General features: G+C 43.5%; 1 long non-coding RNA gene across 1 annotated transcript; it reads left to right on the top strand.

Annotated features, from left to right (window-relative positions):
- Nucleotides 1-228: 228 nt before the first annotated feature.
- Nucleotides 229-6,851, top strand: LOC307226027. The gene is made up of 3 exons (XR_013843267.1): nucleotides 229-420; nucleotides 1,629-1,696; nucleotides 6,697-6,851. It is a non-coding gene; the product is annotated as an uncharacterized lncRNA (long non-coding RNA).
- Nucleotides 6,852-20,738: the final 13,887 nt, after the last annotated feature.

Here is a 20,738-nt window from a genome sequence, read left to right on the forward strand (position 1 = left end):
TGGTATGATAGGCAGGGCTTTCTTTCAGCCGGAATTCATTGAAACTCAGTTCTGGCATCTCTCAGGTGGGCGCCATTGCCATTACCTTACCTTTTATAAGAGAACAAGGGAGGCATTCATGGTGAGTTCCGGCACCTCTTTTTCTAGAAAAACACCACTGATAGCTATAGCAATTTTTCCACAAGCAAAGACTTTACTATTTTAAGGTGGGTAAAAGAGAAACAATTTAACTTGCTCTAGGGTCTTGTGGGCAATCAGAAAACTGGTGACATATAGAAGGTTCATCTGGGTAACTGAGTCATAATAGTGAGTCATAATAGTGAGTCATAATAGTATACCTGAAGGAGCATCCCCACCCCCATCGTTCAGCCACTGAGGTCCAGCTCTGAGGGCCTTCTGGCAGTTCCCTCACAGCGAGAGGTAAGGATACGGAGAACCAGGCAGAGGGCCTTCTCGGTAGTGGCGCCTTCCCATCAGATGTCAAGGAAATAAACAACTATCTGACTTTTAAAAGACATCTGAAGGCAGCCCTGGATAGGGAAGTTTTAAATGTTTGATATTTTATCGTGTTTTTAATATTCTGTTGAGAGCCATCCAGAGTGGCTGGGGAGACCTGGCCGGAGGGGTGGGGTATAAGTAACAAATTATTATTATTATTATTATTATTATTATTATTATTATTTGGGATTTGGGAGATTACTTAAGGGACAAGCAGGTTTACCTGAAAATGGGTAAAAGCACGAGATCTAGAGTAGACGAGGGGAACCTGTAAAAAAAAGAAGTAAAAAATATATATATTAATAACTAGGCAGTAAGAGTTATCATGGGACGTGGGTGGCGCTGTGGGTAAAAGCCTCAGCGCCTAGGGCTTGCCGATCGAAAGGTCGGCGGTTCGAATCCCCGCGGCGGGGTGCTCTCCCGCTGCTCGGTCCCAGCGCCTGCCAACCTAGCAGTTCGAAAGCACTCCTAAGTGCAAGTAGATAAATAGGGACCGCTTACTAGCGGGAAGGTAAACAGCGTTCCGTGTGCTGCTCTGGTGCCGGTTCGCCAGAGCAGCTTCGTCACTCTGGCCACGTGACCCGGAAGTGTCTCCGGACAGCGCTGGCCCCCGGCCTCTTGAGTGAGATGGGCGCACAACCCCAGAGTCTGTCAAGACTGGCCCGTACGGGCAGGGGTACCTTTACCTTACCTTAAGAGTTATCTCAGCAATGCTTTTGCTGGCTTGGTCATATCCACAGAATGGAAGATGGCAGGGTCCCTAAGGATGTGTTCTTATGGGGGGCTGGCTTCAGGCACCAGGCCCATTGGCAGACCAGCTGTGTGCTACAAAGATATCTTCTCCCCATGTGACCTCAAATGACTCTCTCTTCGTTGGTATTTTAATATGATCAATTCTGTTGCTTTCAGGATTTTCGTTTGTGTATGTGTACTGCATTGAAAGCTTCCCTTTGACATACAACCAGTTCCTATTTATATTTACTTGTAGGAATTCCCAGTGAGTTAAATGGAGCTTATTCCAAAGTAAGTGTGACTATGTACTTTCGGTGGCATTTTTTAAAGCATATTTATTTGTTTGTTTGTTTTGCTCATCACTCAAATTCCTCTTTTTCTGCTTTCTGAAACCCCAGTGAGTAAATGAAATACAGTTCCTAGGTATAGAGAAAGGATTGACTTCAAAACTGGACTCCTCTTACAGGTCACTGTACTACTTCCAACAATTTCTTATCTCACAGTTAACTTGGATACAGTCCTTAAAGCATTTTTTAAAAAAGTGTTATTTAAATTCAGTGCTTGTCTTGAAAGTACTTATTATATCAATTATAAGCTACTATGGAAAAACTCCTTTTAGATAGGCAGTGTATAAATTCTTAGAATCATGATCGCCGCTGGATGCTGCCGCTGGCGATCGCTACGAAGGTCCAGCGCACGGCGAGGAAGACGCATTGTCACAATAGTGAGTCATAATAGTGAGTCATAATAGTATAACTGAAGGAGCATCCCAACCCCCATCGTTCAGCCACTGAGGTCCAGCTCCAAGGGCCTTCTGGCAGTTCCTGTTGAATGGTTTCTTTAAATGTGAAGGTTCATCATTGTTCCACCCGATGTGTATGTCTTTAAGGGGCCAGAGCAAGGGCCAGAGCAAAATAACAAGACCCAGCTTTACAGCTGTGAAACACAGCAGGTGCTGCTGAGTTGTATTGATTAAGCTGTGTCAGCAATTGGGTGTAGTATATAAGGAGCAGCACCTAGCTCTCATTACCCTGGGGGATGGGTTGGTGGTTGGGTCTGGTTTGTTGTTGATGTATTTAGTCTGTAAGGGGTTTTTGTTTTGTTATTAAAACCTTGTTTAAGTACTTTTTGAGTCCCTTTTTAATGCATGGTCTCCCCAGCAAGCTCTATGCAGCGCTACCATACTGCAAATAGCCAACATCTTTGGTTATGGGCCCAGCTGCTAAGTGGATGACTGCATATTTTTGGACTCTGAGAAACGTTTGAAAACTGCTTCTCCTGTTAGTGTAGTTTCTGTGGGTCTGGAAGATTTCCAGAATGGTTGACCGGGTTCCAGAAGCTGAGAAGGCTCTGGTCTTCCCACAGCTGACAGATGAGAACTATAGTTTATGGTCTTTTCGGGTGGAGGCATTTTTGACCTCTAGAGAAGTATGGACCTATGTAACTGATGACCCTCCTGACCCTGTAACTAATGCTTGGTCAAAAGGAGATGCAAAAGCCAGGGCGATAATTAATTTGGCAGTCAGCGACCAGCAAGTAGTCTATATAAGGAATAAGAAAACTGCCAAGGAAATGTGGGACAGTCTTGCAGCAGTGCATATTAGAAAAGAGTCAGCGTCTGCATTGACGTTTTTCAAGCAGTTGTACCAGACAAAGTTGCAGCCTGGTGGTGATTTGGCAGCACACTTGAGACGTCTGGAGGCAATACGCGGCGAATTAATTCGAAGGGACATGGACATACCTGATATTCAGTATGTTTTTATCATTCTTTGTTCCCTTAATGGGGACTTTTTTTCTTTTTTCTTTTTTTAAAAATAATATTTTACCTTTTCCAACAATTTAAACACTACAAAAAATAAAAAACAATACAATACAATACAATACAATACAATACAATAAAACACTACATTACACTAACAAAACACTAACATTAAACTAACAAAACAAAACAAACACAATTTAAAACACATCAAATAATTTCAATATCTTATCTTTCATTCACTTATTTCCGTGACCTCCTCACACCTCCCTTTTTGTATTCCACTTCTATTAATTTTTCAGCAATTCCTTTCCATCTTCCTCTATTTTTAATCCTATAATTATCTTAACACATTCTAACCTTATTTTCTCTTTAATACTCTATTAATCTATTTATCCTTAATTCCTTATAACATTTCTACTAAAGCCATATAACTTCATTCCAACATTTTCCTAGCATTCATTACTTTTACAGTATTTCCATAAATAGTCTTTAAACTTTTTCAGTCTTCTTCCACCGACTCTTCTCCCTGGTCTCGGATTCTGCCAGTCATTTCCGCCAATTCCATGTAGTCCATCAACTTCATCTGCCATTCTTCCCAGGTGGGTAAATCTTGTGCCTTCCAATATTTTGTGATGAGTATTCTTTCTGCTGTTGTTGCATACATGAAAAATGTTCTATCCTTCTTTGGCACCAATTGGCCGACCATGCCCAGGAGAAAGGCCTCTGGTTTCTTCAGGAAGGTATATTTGAATACCTTTTTCATTTCGTTATAAATCATCTCCCAGAATGTCTTAATCCTTGGGCATGTCCACCAAAGGTGAAAGAATGTACCTTCAATCTCATTACATTTCCAACATTTATTATTGGGCAAATGGTAAATTTTTGCAAGCTTGACTGGTGTCATGTACCACCTGTAAATCATTTTCATTAAGTTTTCTCTTAGGGCATTACATGCTGTAAATTTCATACCTGTGGTCCATAACTGTTCCCAGTCAGCCATCATTGTTATGTCCAACATCTTGTGCCCATTTAATCATAACTGATTTCACCATTTCATCCTGAGTGTTCCATCTCAGCAACAAGTTATACATTCTTGACAAATGCTTAGCCTTAATGAGGACTTTGATGGTATAGCTAGCCAGATATCTGCCGTTCCACCAGCGCAATTAACTGTGGAAGGGGTAACGGCAAGATTAATGGGCGAGTTGGACAGAAGGGAGGCTTGTGCCATAAGCACTCCTATTTCCAGAAAAAATGAGGAACGCCATATGCAAACTTGCGGTGATACAACTGCATTTAAAGCTGCAAAGCGTTGTTGGTTCTGCAATAAGCAGGGACATTTTGCAAAGGACTGCAGAGCCAAAAGAAAGCAAAGTACTCCCAAGCCTGTTTCTGTTCATCAGTCACGGTTGTCAGCCCAGCAGTCGACATCGTACCGTAAAGACAGAAACGAGCCGTGAGCTTTTCATGCTCAGACAACAGATCGTAAAAGAATTAAAGGTGCCAAGTGGAATTCTTTTCTTGTGGACTTAGGAGCATCTCACCATATTTGCAATGATTGAAGCTTATTTCTTTCTTTCGAAGAGGAAATTGGTAATGTACATTTAGCCAATTCACAAGTCTTGCAGTCGCTTGGCAGGGGTACTGTTAAACTTGACTCTTTAAACATTACAATAGCAAACTGCATTTACTGCCCGTCAGTGGACAATTTATTATCAGTAAGGTGTTTTGCTCGTCAAGGCATAACTGTGCGTTTCTTAAAGTCAATGTGTGATTTTTTTGATGGGAACAAACATCTATTATATGCCCGGGAATCTGATGGTTTATATAGACTGTATTTTCGCACCTACTCCCAATCGCCTATAAATTGCAGAGCAGCACAGTCAAGCCAGGGGTTGAGGAATGTAAGGCCACATTCTGGGTGTGTCCATGAGGCGCACAGAATTCTAGGACATCTGAATTTTGCTGATGTAATTAAAACAAAGAATATTGTTAATGGCCTCAACTTAAAACCATGTAAATTCTTTATGCAATGTCTATCCTGTTGCAAGAATAAGATTAAGGTTGCACACAAGGGTAGGTGCTCAGATAGGAAAGAAACTGAGCCATTTGAGCGCGTACATTGTGATTTAGTTGGGCCACTCCCACCATCATTAGAAGGTTCTAAGTACTGGCTCACTCTGATAGACCAGTATAGTAGATATTGTTGGACTTATGCAATAGCTGAGAAGTCCCAAGCATTTGAGAAGTACAAAGTTTTTTGCAACTGGGTAAAAACACTTTAACAAACCTATTAAGAACCTGTTTTCTGACCGGGGCAGGGAATTTGTTTCTGAGGATTTTGAGAGTTCCCTCACTACAAGAAGTGAGGTTACAGGGAACCAGGCAGAGAGCCTTCTCGGTAGTGGCACCTTCCCATCAGATGTCAAGGAAATAAATAACTATCTGACTTTTAGAAGTCATCTGAAGGCAGCCCTGGATAGGAACGTTTTTAATGTTTGATATTGTATCGTGTATTTAATTTTCTGTTGGGAGCCGCCCAGATGGGCTGGGAAAGAAGCAGAAGAAGAAGCAGCAGCAGCAGCAGCAGCAGCAGCAGCTGGGATTGGGGAGGTTACCTGAAAATGGGTAAAAGCACGAGGTCTAGAGTGGACAAGGAAAACTTTATTTTTAAAAAATATTTATATTAATAACTAGGCAGTAAGAGTTATCTCAGCAACACTTTTGCTGGCTTGGTCATGTCCACAGAATGGAAGATGGCAGGATCCCTAAGGCTTTGCTTTATATGTGTGTTTTTAATCGTTTTTTAAATTCAGTGTTTGTCTTGGAAGTATGTATTATATCAGTTATAAGCTACTATGGGAAAACTCCTTTTAGATAGGCAGCATATAAATTCTTACCTAAACAAATAAGTCCCATGTCTGGGATTCACAGAAAACATTAATACAGGCCAAAACCATTGGTTCTCCAGGCTGATGGAGAAATGCTTCATGAGGTGGGCAAGATTAATAAGGCCGAGGACTAAAACTGCCAACGATGTTTGCCTAGAGCACAATTTTAACAGCAGTATGCACACCTATTTAGATGCAACATCTGTTGAGTTCAGTGGGACTTACTCAGGACTAAGTAGGTTTAGGAGCAATGAAGAAGCCTTTTCCACCTGAGAGCTACATTCAATTGTGGACAACCTTCTTGGATGGCATGCCAATAGTTGACAGAGTGGAGGCAAAAGTGAGCAGAACAATGAAAGTGAATTTTAACTTTGCACCGTAGGCTAGATCCTTCCCAGAAATCTCTTCATCTTCCATACAGGCAAGCAAGGGACATTATCCGAAGCAGGGCCATCTTTACCCCGGGGTGCAAAGGGTGAGGGGCACCCAGGCGCCAAATTCTGGGGGGTGCCAGGCACCCGCCACCGAAGCCGCCTAAGCACTTAACTATCTACCTGTTATGAAATAATAAATATTTTTGATCAAGCTAGAAAAACAAAATACATATATACCTAGGCATACCTAGGTATACCTACTGTTTCACTAAAGGTCTTTCAACTTTGTGCGCTCATTTACCAAAGTTGTGCTGCACTAGTGGTGGTGCTTGCCATTCACAATGGTGGTGCTTGTCAGACCCAACGATGGCGCTTGTCATTCTCAACGGCGCCATGCACGTGAAATTAACTCTTACATCAAAATATTATGTCTTTGCAGCCCGGCAACGCATATGCTAAAGACAGCACTGATCAGAGGTAAAGGAAGTCTGGGGAGAGTCCTGAGGGCCAGGCTAGAGGAGCTGTGAGGTGCACAATTGGCCCCTGGACCTGAGGTTCCCAGTCAACTTGCAGTTGAATATGGTTCGTACAACTTGTGAATATGGTGGTTCGTACAACTTGTGAATAACCCATAAAGATATGATTAACAAAATATCCATCCGCACACCATTTTGATGCCCAGTACAGACTCTGTGCCTTTTCTCAATCATCTGCCCTGGAGATCACTAATAAAGAGTTTGTTGTTTTTATTTTTTAAGTATTTCAATGTTTGTGCATTGAGGAGCGGGGCAGGAGGCGGGAAGAAGGTAGCCTTTCATGACGGAGCGAAATGTCAATGGAAGCCTGATCAGAGCTGAAACACTATCCAGCTTTTTAAAGTTATTTATATTTCAATTACATAAAGGTCAAGGTAAGGATTTATTCTTGTAGCTTGACAGTAACTTTCTAATTAGAGCTGATGAGTCTGAAAGAAACAGTTGATTAGCAAAATTGCTTCTTTATTAAAATGTTTTCCAAAGTTGTCAAGCAGCAAGGAGGAGAGCTGAACGACGAGATGCAGCAATGACCCTAATGAGTCTCATGTTTGTGGCTCTAACTACCAAAGTCAAGCAAGAGGAAAAACAAACACTTGCATTTGATATTTGGGGACTCGCAGAATCGGAATTTGTCAAAGTATGACATTCAATTATTTGTGCTTGTATTTTTTATGAGTCAATTATTTTTCAAGCTCCCCTCTTGCTCTTTCTGTCTCCCTCTTGCTAGAAAGAAACATACTTTTTTTAAACAACAACAAGAACAAGAACAACAACAACAAATAAATAAATAAATAAATAAATAAATAAATGTTGTGATAGATTTTCAAAAGCTAGGTAACAATGCCCGGTTGGTATGGGGTGGGGGTGGGGGAATCCTAAATCTGCCATCAGGCTGAATTTCTTGCACACACATCCAAACACATTCACAGGACTGTTCTCCTTGAAAGTGTCTGTGTGCATGTGTACCCACTTCTAAAGTAATGATGCATGCACACTGCACATTATTATTATTATTCAAGAGATGGCATTATCAGCTCTTTCACAGGAAAAAAAAAATAAACCAAAGAGGCATAAATCTTATTTTCCAAGCATATCGCTGGGGTGTCATAACTTAGCATCATTCCCATGACAATCTGTCCTAGGAACATGTCTAGGCTGCTACTTGAACTGCTGGAAGAACATTTTATTTTATTTGGGGGGTGTGGAGAGGAAGGGAGGTAAAAGAAATAAAAGCTGAGCCCTCACAACCTTGCAAAGGCAACATTGCCACCTCAACATTTGTAGACTTCAGAAGTTATCAACTATCCAACATGGTGGTTGAAGGGAGGAAACCATAAGAAGCTGCTTTATACTGAGTCAGATAGTTGGTCCGTCTGGTTCAGTGTTGTTTACACTGACTGACAGCAGCTCTATGAGGTTACAGACTGGGGTCTCCCCTGGTCCAAGTTGGAGATGCTGGCGGATGAACCTGGGACCTTCTACATTGAAAGCATATACTCTGCTACTCAGATCTGGGCCTTTCTACCTAAAGCCCAGCGTTAGTTAATATTGGTTGCCTTGGTGAGCATGCTGACACATCTTGATGATGTTAAGCAGCTTATCCCAATAAACTTCTCACTACCACGTAGCTCAAGGAGAACTGGTGAAGGCGACCCTCTCAGGCCCTACCTAAAGCTGTCAAGCTCAGGTTGGGTGAAACAGTCAAGTGCGTCATTGACTCATCTTTAAACTGAGGAGACAAAGAAGTGCAGCTATCAAATAACTGACTAATCTGGTGTCTGGAGTCAGGGTGGTACCTCCCTACTAAAGAAGACACCAGGAGGTTTCTCCTAGGTTTCTCCTTGGGTTTGCAAAATGCCCACATGGTTGTGGTTCGAGGACCCGACCCCGCGAAGTGAAATGAAGACACAAGGACATGTGATATAAGGTTAATGGGCTAGAAAAGGCCACAACTTTATTGATTACAGCAATGAAAAGGTATTGGCTTAGGCATTGGATCGAAACAAGTGGGTTTATTCACCAGTAGGTGGAGCCTGTTGATGCTGATCCAACTATAGGCTCACCTCCTGCTGTCACCGAGGGTCGTGCCATGGCCTCCCGCCAAGCAGGCATCGGACAGAATACACGACCGCCAGATTCCTTTAACGGAATACCCCTAAACATTGAAGGCATAGGCGATGGCCACACCTAGCACTTCGACACACCACAACACATTATTCCAATGCCTAACCTACCCACCAATACCACAAAAGTTGTGACGATTGCTACGAGGTAGGCGAAAAAACCAAAAAGCCTAATGCCAAATGGAAAAACTCCTACCAGCCCCCCCGGACAACCAGGGCGACCAACCTAAGGTCCATAGCAAGGCCAATGACCTAGGCCCTAACTAAAAGGGAGTGGAGGGTGGGTGACTCGCAATGGGACGACGAGGAATGAGGCCAGGGAAAGGCTGGCGCTGCAGCAAAAGGCTGCTGAACACGCCCCCTCCGTGGCACCTGGTTGGATGGCCATGGGGGGGGGACGTGAGCACCAGCCAGGTGAGCTGGAGGCAGGGAGCAAATGCCCCCTGCTGGGCGGTGCTCGGGCTCCCGCCCACAACCACTCCCCTCTCTTTCAGGGAGGAGAGTCTATGGAGAAACTTAGATGCAGTTGACGCTCCTTGATAAGTTAAATAACGTCGTGGGTTTTTAAACCACAAATGTAGTCTCCTGTATTTGTTCCATGAGGAACACATTATGTTTCTGCCTATAAGATATATGCTTGGTTAATGTGATAGTGCAATAAAGATTTTTAGTGCATAATTTCTGCCTTGGCTATCTTTTTGGCAGTGACATTAATTAAGCTCTCCTAATATGTTGAAGGCTCGAAAGCTTTGGAGAACACAGTTGGTTTAGCTTCTTAGAACAGTGGGATTTATCACAGCTTTAGGGATAACCTAACGGCTAGCAGGTCATGCACTATATTGATATTCCTATTTGTAGAAGAATGGGGATAATCCTAAGTGCATTTACTAGAGAGTAAGATCCATTGCACTCAGTGAGATATGCTTCTGAGAAAACATGCCTTGAACTGCACTAAGTGCACTTATTTGTATAAGATTCTCTCTCTAAGAAGATATTGTTGCTGGGAAATGGGATGTGGGTGGCACAGAGCCTAGCGCTTGCCAATCAGAAGGTTGGCGGTTCGAATCCCCGTGATGGGGTGAGCTCCTGTTGCTCGGTCCCTGCTCCTGCCAACCTAGCAGTTCGAAAGCACGTCAAAGTGCAAGTAGATAAATAGGTACCGCTCCAGCGGGAAGTTAAACAGCATTTCAGTGTGCTGCTCTGGTTTGCCAGAAGCGGCTTAGTCATGCTGGCCACATGACCCAGAAGCTGTACGCCGGCTCCCTCGATCAATAAAGGGAGATGAGCGCCGCAACCACAGAGTCGGACATGACTGGACCTAATGGTCAGGGGTCCCTTTACCTTTACCTTTATGGGAAAACCAGCTATGCAGTGATAACGTTGATATTGTATACACTGTTGAGGCAATGAGATATTTTGTGAATTAGTGGCTATAAGTCTAACAGTATGGTATTGTACAGACTGCATGAATGGCATAGGCGCCATTGCCAAGGCAATTTTGGCCCCCTAATGTATTTTTTGAGAGGTTTCCAAATTTCAGAGGGAGTTCGGCTCTGCCCCCTGGCTCCTCGCAAAGTTGTCTGAGGTTTTGCCAGGCCCCCTCAATCATCTGGAGAAGTTGGCACCAAGGATAAGTGGAAATATATAGGCATATATACTACAGTGCTTGGCGTGCTCTGGTCCATGGGGTCACGAAGAGTCAGACATGACTAAACAAATATACTACTGTACTGCTGGGTAGCTCAGTTGATTAGAGCATGGTGCTGATAACACCAAAGCCACAGGTTCGATCCCCATAAGAGACAGCTGCCTATTCCTGAGAATACAGGAAGCTGCTTATACCAAGTCATACTATTGGTCTGTTAGCTTTGCATTGTCTATGCTGAAAAGCAATGCCTCCTTAAGGGTTCAGGCAGATGTCTTTTTCCAGCCTTAAGTGAAGATGCCAGGGATCCAAAATGAGACATACCTAGTATGTGTTCTGCCAATAAGCTGTTTTCCTTTCCTGAATAGCTATACACAACCTTCCTATTTTGGCAATGTTGTTAGATCTGAAGTGATCCTATCCCCACTTATCAGGCAATAAGCACCAGTGGGCTTAGTGGGACTTACTGTGGGGTCAACAGTGAAAGAATTGCAATGCAGATTTTCAAATTATCAATAAGAGACACCGCACAACCTAAGACAACAAGGCATGATGCACAAAATATTTTTGTTTTTAATGAATTAAAAACAATCCATCATCCACTTGTTAGATGTAAAGCACTGGCAGAAGATTTAGGGATACACTTCTGCAACAATTCCAATGAGTCGAACAGGCACTGCTCAGGAAGTTGAGCAAAGACAATAATAACTTTTATTTATAGCTATCCAATTCTCTGTCCTAGTTGCTTGATGAGTTTCATCTTCTGAGAGATAAATTAGAGGCTTAGCTGTATGTTCTAGGACATGTTCCAAATGTATTTTTCAAATGTCAGCTACGTACCTGGCAATTAATAGCTGCATGAAGAGGCACCCCTTGGATTTGACTTTGGTGTCAGATATGTCTTGTGGAGCGAGTGCAGTGGGCTGCTGTGGTGCCCAACCTGTTGGAGTAAAATATACTCGGAGTTGAGTGTTGATGTCATGCTCTTTATTTCAGCTCATGGTAAACAGTGAGTGAGTGATTTCCCCCAAAACCTCTGGCTATATATACATTATTTACACAATGGGTCCTGCATGATTGGCTGATTCAACTTCCCTCCTGGAGCCTGATTGGACTGCTCCTGCAGGCCAATCTGGTTGCTGATTCATTTCCTCCTAGAGCCGGATTGGGCGACTCCTGCAGACCAATCAGGTTACTGCCTTCTAGGATCCCACCTGTCTATTGTTCTAGGATCCAAGCTTAGTACATAATATGCAGGAAAATGGATGAGAGTCTTCCATGTGGAACATGCTCCCTGCTCAGCTATATAAGCAAGCCACTTCCAGCTCTTTCCTTCCTTTGAGCTGTACCTCATGTGAGTCACACTCAGAACTGATCCACTGAAATTAATGTGCATGACTTAGTTTGCTCCATTAATTTCAGTGTGCTTTGCTCTGAGTAGAACTTAATCAGATGTGACCCATTGTATCTGGGGCAGGGACAAGATACCTTGCTGCCTGAGGCAGAGTTACACATGCCACACCACTCCCAGTCAAAGTACCTAAGACCAGTCAAGATATTTTGGCACCCGAACAGAAAATCCCACAAGTGTCTCTTCCTATTTCTGAGAGTAAAAATACAATAACAATCAATTAAATAACTGTCCTTTCATCTCACCTCAAATCAGCTGCCTGGAGTGGTTGTCTAATGTTAGGGTTCCTGCTGTGGTGGGAAGGTAAATGGTGTTTCTGTGCGCTCTGGCTTCCATCACTGTCATCTGTGCACAAGTAGCAGTTTAGTCATGCTGGCCACATGGCCCAGAAAGCTGTCTGTGGACAAACGCTGGCTCCCTCAGCCTGAAAGCGAGATGAGCACCACAACCCCATAGTCACCTTTGACTGGACTTAACAATCCAGGAGTCCTTGTCCTTTACCTTTACCTTAATGTTAGGGTTGACTCTGAATTCCTGTCTACTTTTACACTACTTGCAGCTGGCTAGCTATTTACCTTCACTGTATTTTTAAAGGGCTTGTGTCATTGCAAGGGAAGGAAGGCCCTGCACTTTTGAATGACTCAATTTTTGAATGTTCAAGCAGGCTGGGATCAGCTAACCTTCAAAGAAGACCTTCCTTAAACAGAGGAATCTGCCTTATAACCAGTGCCATTTTTTCTAGGAAAAAAGGTGCCAGAACTCACCATGAACACCTCCCTTGTTCTCTTAGAATGACAGTGGTGCTCAGTTCTGACAACTTCAGCTTAAATTAAGCCTTGCTTATAACTAGTCATACTATTTAGCCTGGCATTGTTGACACTGAAAAGCAGTGACTGCCAAAGGTTTCAGACAGGATTCCTTCCTGACCTTCTGATTGGCAAGTCCTAGGCTCTGTGGTTTAACCCACAGCGCCACCTGCATCCCTACAATAATATGTTAATTTCTAGTGCTGTACATGGCCCCTCTGACCTGACTCAGGGCCCCAGATCCATCCCCTGATCAAGTCAGGAGCCATCGTGACAAATCTGATGACAATATTTTCATTACTGCACTTTGGAATGGTTCAATCCACCATCTTAATTCAAAATGACATCCAGTGCCATCTAAGCATGAATAAGAAAACCCATACTTGAGAACCCTCATGCCAAATTGGGTGACAATATCTCAAGAACAGAGAGATAAACCACTTTCCTAAATGTATAGCAGATTGATTTATTATTATAAATACCACCCACTCACATATTTGCCACAATATATGCAAATGCAATAAAGATACAAAAATAAAATCCCTGAAATGACTGGCTCATTTAAAAAAGGATTTGAAACAATTTCCTTTACTTACTGCTGTTCTTTCATTTTCCTCTCCCCTTGCCTTCCACCTAACAGCTGCACAAGGTGGCTTATAACAGCCATAAAACTAATCTAAAAACATCATACACATTAACATTATTAAAAAACAAACAAACCCCTAAGTATCACACTCTGAAAACACCAGACAGTAGAACAGCAACACAAACACTTTCAAGCATACCAATCTGCTACTCAAATCTGCCACCATAAAAAAATATTGAGTACACATGTTCAGGAGCTCCTACCTGCCACAGGCACAGGCACTGATCTTGCAGATGTCAAGTAATTATTGTTTGTGAAACTTCTGCATAGAAAAAGTTATCATCATCATCGTCATCATCATCATTTTCTTGTATATGGGAGTTGCCTGTAAAACAAATGTATATGGAAGAACAGTTTAAAATCTCATACAGATGCTGGACTTATATATACTTAGAAGGTAGTGTGCGCACGCTCAGAGGATGACCTCCAAACCATCCTAAATATCTTTGCAGAAGCTTACGAAAAGCTTGGCCTATCACTCAACATCCAGAAAAAACCCAAAGTGCTGCACCAAGTACAAAACAACCCCTCTGCAGCGCCACAAATCCAACTCAGTGGTGTAACGTTGGAAAATGTTGGTCACTTCTCCCACCTAGGCAGTTATCTTCCCACAAGGGCCAATATTGATGCCGAAATCCAGCATCGCCTGAGCTCTGCAACTGTGGCTTTCTCCCAATTGAAGTGCAGAGTGTTTGAGGACCGGGACATTCGCAGAGAAACCAAAATGCTTGTTTACAAAGCTATTGTACTACCAACCTTACTATATGCTTTTGAAACATGGACCACTTATAAACGTCATCTCCAACTGCTCAAAAGATTCCAACAATGGTGTCTCTGAAATTTTTTACACATCACTTGGGAAGACAGGCGAACTAATATAAGTGTACTGGAAGAAGGAAAGATCACCAGTGTTGAAGGAATGATTCTTCAACATCAGCTTCATTGGACTGGTTATGTTGTGCGGATGCCTGATGATCGTCTTCCAAAGCAACTACCTTATTCTGAACTTAAAAATGGAAAGCATAATGCTGGTGGTCAACAAAAGAGGTTTAAAGACTGTCTCAAGGCAAATCTCAAAAAAATGTAGTATAAACACTGACAACTGGGAAACACTGGCCTGTGAGTGCTCCAGTTGGAGAACAGCCTTTACCAAAGGTGTCATGGGCTTTGAAGACAGTACGCAAGGGAGAAATGTGCTTAGAGGAAGGCACGCTTGGCAAATCCACACCGTGATCAACTTCCGCCCGGAAACCTATGTCCCCACTGTGGAAGGATGTGTGGGTCCTTAACTGGCCTCCACAGTCACTTACGGACTCATTGTTAAAACAGTGTCTATGGAAGACAATCTTACTCAGTTACGAGTGATCACCAAAGAAATACTTCACTTAGAATGTTTGTAGAACATCATCAATAGGCGCTGAAAAGATAATAGAGATGCCAGAGGCAGATTTAGAGCAGTGTAAGTATGCAAGGAGGCTGCCTTCTCAAAGACTGATGATTGCCTGGCTTCAGGAAGAAGGCTGGAGGACTCTAGGACTCTGCCAAAGCCTCACAGTTCCTTCCCAAAGCCTGGGTTAAGCCAGTGCCATGAGGGCTCTGGAAAGGGCATAAAATGTTGGTCTCACAAAGCACGGCATATTTCCAAGATTACTCGAGATCTTCCTATGCCAGATATATAATGCCGGGAGGTCCTGAGAGTAGATGACTCCAGACTAAAGGCCTGATTCCAACAACATGTGGAATGAACCTCCTGATAAGATGGTGCTAGCAGGATGCCCTCTCCTGCAAAGTACAAGGATCACTTGGAAAATAAGGGATGAGCTTTTAGGTATTTTCCCAAGCTGTACCAAGCTTTGAACTTAGTCGGCTGCTGATTGGCAACTACTTTGGACCTTGACAGTAATTGCTAAATTTTTCCAGAGGGCTGTGGTACAAATCCATACAGAGATATTCTGTTTGGATTCACATTTACTGCTTTGTTTCTGTCTATGTTTTGCAGCGCGGGTGGCACTGTGGGTAAAACCTCAGTGCCTAGGACTTGCCGATCGTATGGTCGGCGGTTCGAATCCCCACGGCGGGGTGAGCTCCCGTCTATCGGTCCCAGCTCCTGCCCACCTAGCAGTTCGAAAGCACTCCTAAGTGCAAGTAGATAAATAGGTACCGCTTTATAGCGGGAAGGTAAATGGCATTTCCATGTGCTGCGCTGCTGCTGGCTTGCCAGAGCAGTTTTGTCTCACTGGCCATGTGACCCGGAAGTGTCTCCGGACAGCGCTGGCTTCCGGCCTCTTAAGTGAGATGAGCGCACAACCCTAGAGTCAGACACAACTGGCCCGTACGGGCAGGGGTACCTTTACCTTTATGTTTTGCTTTGTTGCCTTCCAATGTCTATATGTTCCACAAAACTGGATCCATTTTGCAGACACAAGTTCAGGCTCAGTTTAAAAAATGTTTCAAAAATTGTATGGGGAACGTGGACTGAATTTGTTGATTATTGCTGTTTACATGGTCAAATCCCTACTTGCCCGCCTTTAACTTTCTGTAGAGCTCAAAAGAAACTTGTGCACACATCAAAAACTTCTTGTCTTTGTCTTCCATTTTGCTCTATCCTAAAAAATGGTGCTACCCATGCATAAGAGTGTGGGGAAAACTTAAAGATTTAAAAAAGAAAGGGGGGGGGACTTCAGGAAGGAACCCAGAACCAGCCAATTAGGCTATTGAGCATGCTCAGTAGTTGCAGAATGCTGACTAAGTTGCAGGAGGAATAATAGAATAGATAGAGTTGCAATATGTCTGTATTTTTCTGGCGGAAATGGCAGAAGTGACATCCAGGGGGAATTTCTGGAAAATGGCGGTTCGTTCTGGATTTTCGGCAGTATAACCAAAAAAACAAAGCTCAACAACTTGGGTTATTTCTCAAAAAAAGGTCAACGATTTGTTTGTGTCCGGATGAAATATGGCAACCCTAAGAATGAAGTATACAGAAAAAAGGGCAGGAGGAGTAATTGAATGGATTTTGTTGCAGGCCCCAATTGAATGGATTTAATAATGGAATCGTCAAAAAGAAGAAACATCAGTTAATGGTGACATTTAGGTCAGAACCTCATGGTATGTGAGTGTGTTAAACAAAAGACCAGCAGATCCTTCCTTCATTGCTGCTTCATTGCAACAAATCACACATCTGAACTGTTTTATCTCCCCTTACAGATACCAAAATGTGCTTTCACATATTTCCAGTTGCTGTGCTCTAAATTCTGCTTCTGAAATCTAAGCTTCCCATTCCCCTTGTGCCTCATGGCACTTGTTTTCCTTTACTAAAAAGTGGCATATTCTCTCACGGAAGATATTTAAAATAATACCTAGTACATATCTCCAGCAAAGCCATTGTCATCTGTGTTTCCCCACCTAATTGATCAGCTCACACTTTATATGCTACATAGATGAACAGCTAGCCTTGTACCTTGCTCAGAGCTTCAGTACCGAGTCAGCAGTCAGATCATGCGTCAGTGATTGTTTATATTGTAGACTGAGAAGAGTAATTAGAATTGAATCCTATGTGACTAATATGTGTTGATTACCGCTAGCTGACCAGCGAAATGTGAAGGACAACTGGGAAGTTGGCAACTATGATTAAAACTGATAACTGGGACTCTTGCAAAGAATGAAAACAGATGAGAATGCTAGCTTCCGTCAGGCTTCCTCAGAAACTGATGCTAGGCATATGGCCTTGTAATAAGCATCTAAATGGATCAACTTTCCCCTTGCAACTCCACTGGACATGATCTTCATGGCATGTCTGACTCATTTATAGATTGTTTGGAAATTGCTTTGCTTAAGAGGAACGTTGGATTACTTACGCACTTCTATTATTGTTTTAAATTCAGAAGGCTTAACAAAGGATGGAAAAGACTCTGTTCGGCTATTTTATTGTTCTTGCTAGGAGTAGCAGTGCCGGGACGTGGGTGGCGCTGTGGGTAAAAGCCTCAGTGCCTAGGACTTGCCGATCAAAAGGTCGGCGGTTCGAATCCCTGCGGCGGGGTCCCAGCGCCTGCCAACCTAGCAGTTCTAAAGCACCCCCGGGTGCAAGTAGATAAATAGGGACCGCTTACTAGTGGGAAGGTAAACGGCGTTCCGTGTGCTGCGCTGGCTCGCCAGATGCAGCTTGTCACGCTGGCCACGTGACCCGGAAGTGTCTGCGGACAGCGCTGGCTCTAGAGTGAGATGAGCGCACAACCCTAGAGTCTGTCAAGACTGGCCCGTACGGGCAGGGGTACCTTTACCTTTTAGGAGTAGCAGCAGCTTACTATTTAGCTTAGGAAATAATATGAGTCTTTATGCAGTGCTATTTTTTCTAGAAAAAGAGGTGCTGAAACTCACCATAAATGCCTCCCTTGTTCTCTCATAATGGCATTGGCGCCCACCTGAGAGGTGCTGGAACTGAGTTCCACTGAGCTCTAGCTGAAAAAAAGCCCTGGACTCTTCAGTCATCAAATATATCAGGGACAAGCGTTCTATCATTCTTCAACACATGCAAATTTTCCATGGGTAAAGAAAATTTGAGCATTATATAATCCAAACACTATAGCCTGCTGTAGTCTGAAGGGATACAATCCAGAAAATGTTGCACTGTGATTCTGCTATTTATGTTTTAGACATTTTTCATGTCTCTCTGTGCGTATGCCTGTATGCGTTATAATCTGCACTGCTATGACTATGGTTGACACAATTCAAGGAAGATTGATTAGTTAGCATATCCTAGGGGAAGGGTGGGGAACCTTTTCCAGCAAACCTTCCTGGGGGGCACATACCAATTGTCAGGGACCGTACTGAGGAGGACTGCACTGAGGAGAAACGGTGGGAGCTGCCCCCTCCACCCTGACCCTGAATCTTCCCAGGAGCAGGAGGACAGTATAGATTTAGAACAGTGGTTTGCAGAGGGGCATAGTTCAGAAGGCAGAAGCTGGGAAATACTGGGTGGGGAACAGCTAGTAGAAGAAACACTGGAAGAGAGAGAGTTAACAGATTCACAGTCTCTGGACAGCATTCCCCCTCACCCCCCCCCCCCATCCCCAAGGACACAGAGAGCTCAGAGAGTGTTAGAACAGAAAGCACAGAGGGTACAAACTCAAGTTACAAGACGTAGGAGGCGATGACCCTTAATTGGGAGCACTGCCATTCTAGGGAGATGCTTTCTTTTGTCTCTCGCTGTGTTTATTAAAGAACCTAACTGGTAAGACTTTCCTTTCATTTGATCTGCTTATTTACTGCGAGATTTGACATCCTTCCACAGGGCCTGCAAGATGGAGCTGTTCTGCCAGGCCTTTGGTCAGGGTTCAGTCTGACTCATTTTCTCTTTGTAGAAGAACAAAGGAGGTTTCCCAGCCCGCTCACAGGTCCTTATAATATCAGTGGAAACAGTTGGTCCTGGCGAGTATTAACCGCTTTCAATTTTAACCTGAGGAATGTTGTTTGTTCAGTTTTAATTTTAATTTATTTGAATTAATTTTGGGGTGCATTTTAATCAATTGATTGCTTGTTTTTATGCATACTGTATTACTTATATGATGTCAGCCGCTCTGAACCCAGCTTCGGCCGGGGAAGGCGGGGTACAAACGAAATATATATATATATAATTATTAATGCCACGGGGGAGGAAGCTGATTCCCCGATGCCTGATACCAATGCAGGGAGTGGCATAAATGGGTATGGTTGTGCTCACCCTAATCTCTACCCTCCATCCTGGTAAGCAAGTGGGATTGTCACAGTTCAAGGACATATTCCAGCTTGTTAAAATCATTAGAGAAGGATGCATACCAGGGCCAGTGGGGAGTGCAGCCTGGGTGTCAGGAGTGCATGCAGGAGCCAGGCCCTGTGACTGGTAGGGCCTCACAGGACTGGGGCCTTCCTGAGTTTGGCCTGGAAGGGCAAGGCATGGCCACACAGGTGAGGCTTGACAGAAGACTCGTAGCACCTGGTGGCAAGGGCCGGGAGGGGTATATAAGACCAGCATTTCCCTCTGGCTCTTTGCCACAGCAACACACTACCCACCTAGCTGTGCTTTGGCTTCCTGACTCCTGGTATCCTGGCTCTTGGACTTCTGTTTCCTGACTCTTGGACTCTTGGCTTCCTGACTCCTGGTTTGCTGGTTTGCTGACTCTTGGCTTTCTGACCCCTGGACTGCTGTTTCCTGCTTCCCAACCTCTACCTCCTGACATACCAAGCTGAGACTCTGACTGCCTGTAACCCATACTGTGACAGTGGGGGAGTGCAAGTAGATAAATAGGTACCACCCCGGTGGGAAGGTAAACAGTGTTCCCATGCGCTGCTCTGGTTTTGCCAGAAGCGGCTTAGTCATGCTGGCCACATGACCTGGAAAAACTGTCTGCAGACAAACGTTGGTTCCCTCAGCCAGTAAAGCGAGATGAGTGCTGCAATGCCAGAGTCGTTCACAACTGGACTTAATGGTCAGGGGTCCTTTACCTTTTTAAAAAGTATACAAAGTGTGAAGAAAAAATTAAGATACTTTACATCAATTAATTAGACATTGAAAAAAATACCCCCCCCCAACTAAACTGTTGACGCTACAACAACATGGCAGGGAGATGGCAGGTACAATGTTTAATTATTTCACTTTAATGTTTGTTGGTCTGTGCCTGGATTGAGGCAGTTGCTATGTGCTTGGAAGTTGAGGGGAATAGAAAAGGTGGCAGTAATTGATAAAAGTTGTTTGGTGGGTTATTACCAATTTGCATTTTAAATCCAAATCCCTACAAGATGTTTATTCATTCTCTCCTATGCAGAACTGATGAGCTCCAATCACAACAAATTAAATGCCACAATTCTGTCAGTTGTTTAGCATATTAAACACTCAGAGATACCTTTTGTGTGTGGGGGGGGGAATCTTTGGGGAAATGGAATACCACATTATATGCAAAATAACAGAATGGATGTCTGTAGAGGGGCGGTGAAACAAACATAATTTAAGAAGAAGAAAAAGCATGAAAAACAGTCATACTTTATTGATATGGATACCTCTGTACCGATATAGGAGATGCAAGAAAAGCAATTCTCTCCTTTGCTCCATTTTGTCTCTGGAAGTTGCCAGGGGATGTTGAAATGCTTACAGGTGAGAAGGATTGGGCAGGCCATCTGTACCTGCTGAAGCATCTGCCTGTTATATCAGCGGTAACTCCAAAAGGTGTGGCCCAGCATGTAAGCCATTTAACTTTCAGATGCCCAAGGCAACTGTGTGAGGAGCTGAGTGAGCCATCTGTATCTGGTAGCTATGATCATAGACAAATGCAAGGGGGAGGAATC

This window comes from Podarcis cretensis, assembly GCF_951804945.1.
Source record: "Podarcis cretensis genome assembly, chromosome: 10".
Classification (NCBI taxonomy): Eukaryota; Metazoa; Chordata; class Lepidosauria; order Squamata; family Lacertidae; genus Podarcis; species Podarcis cretensis.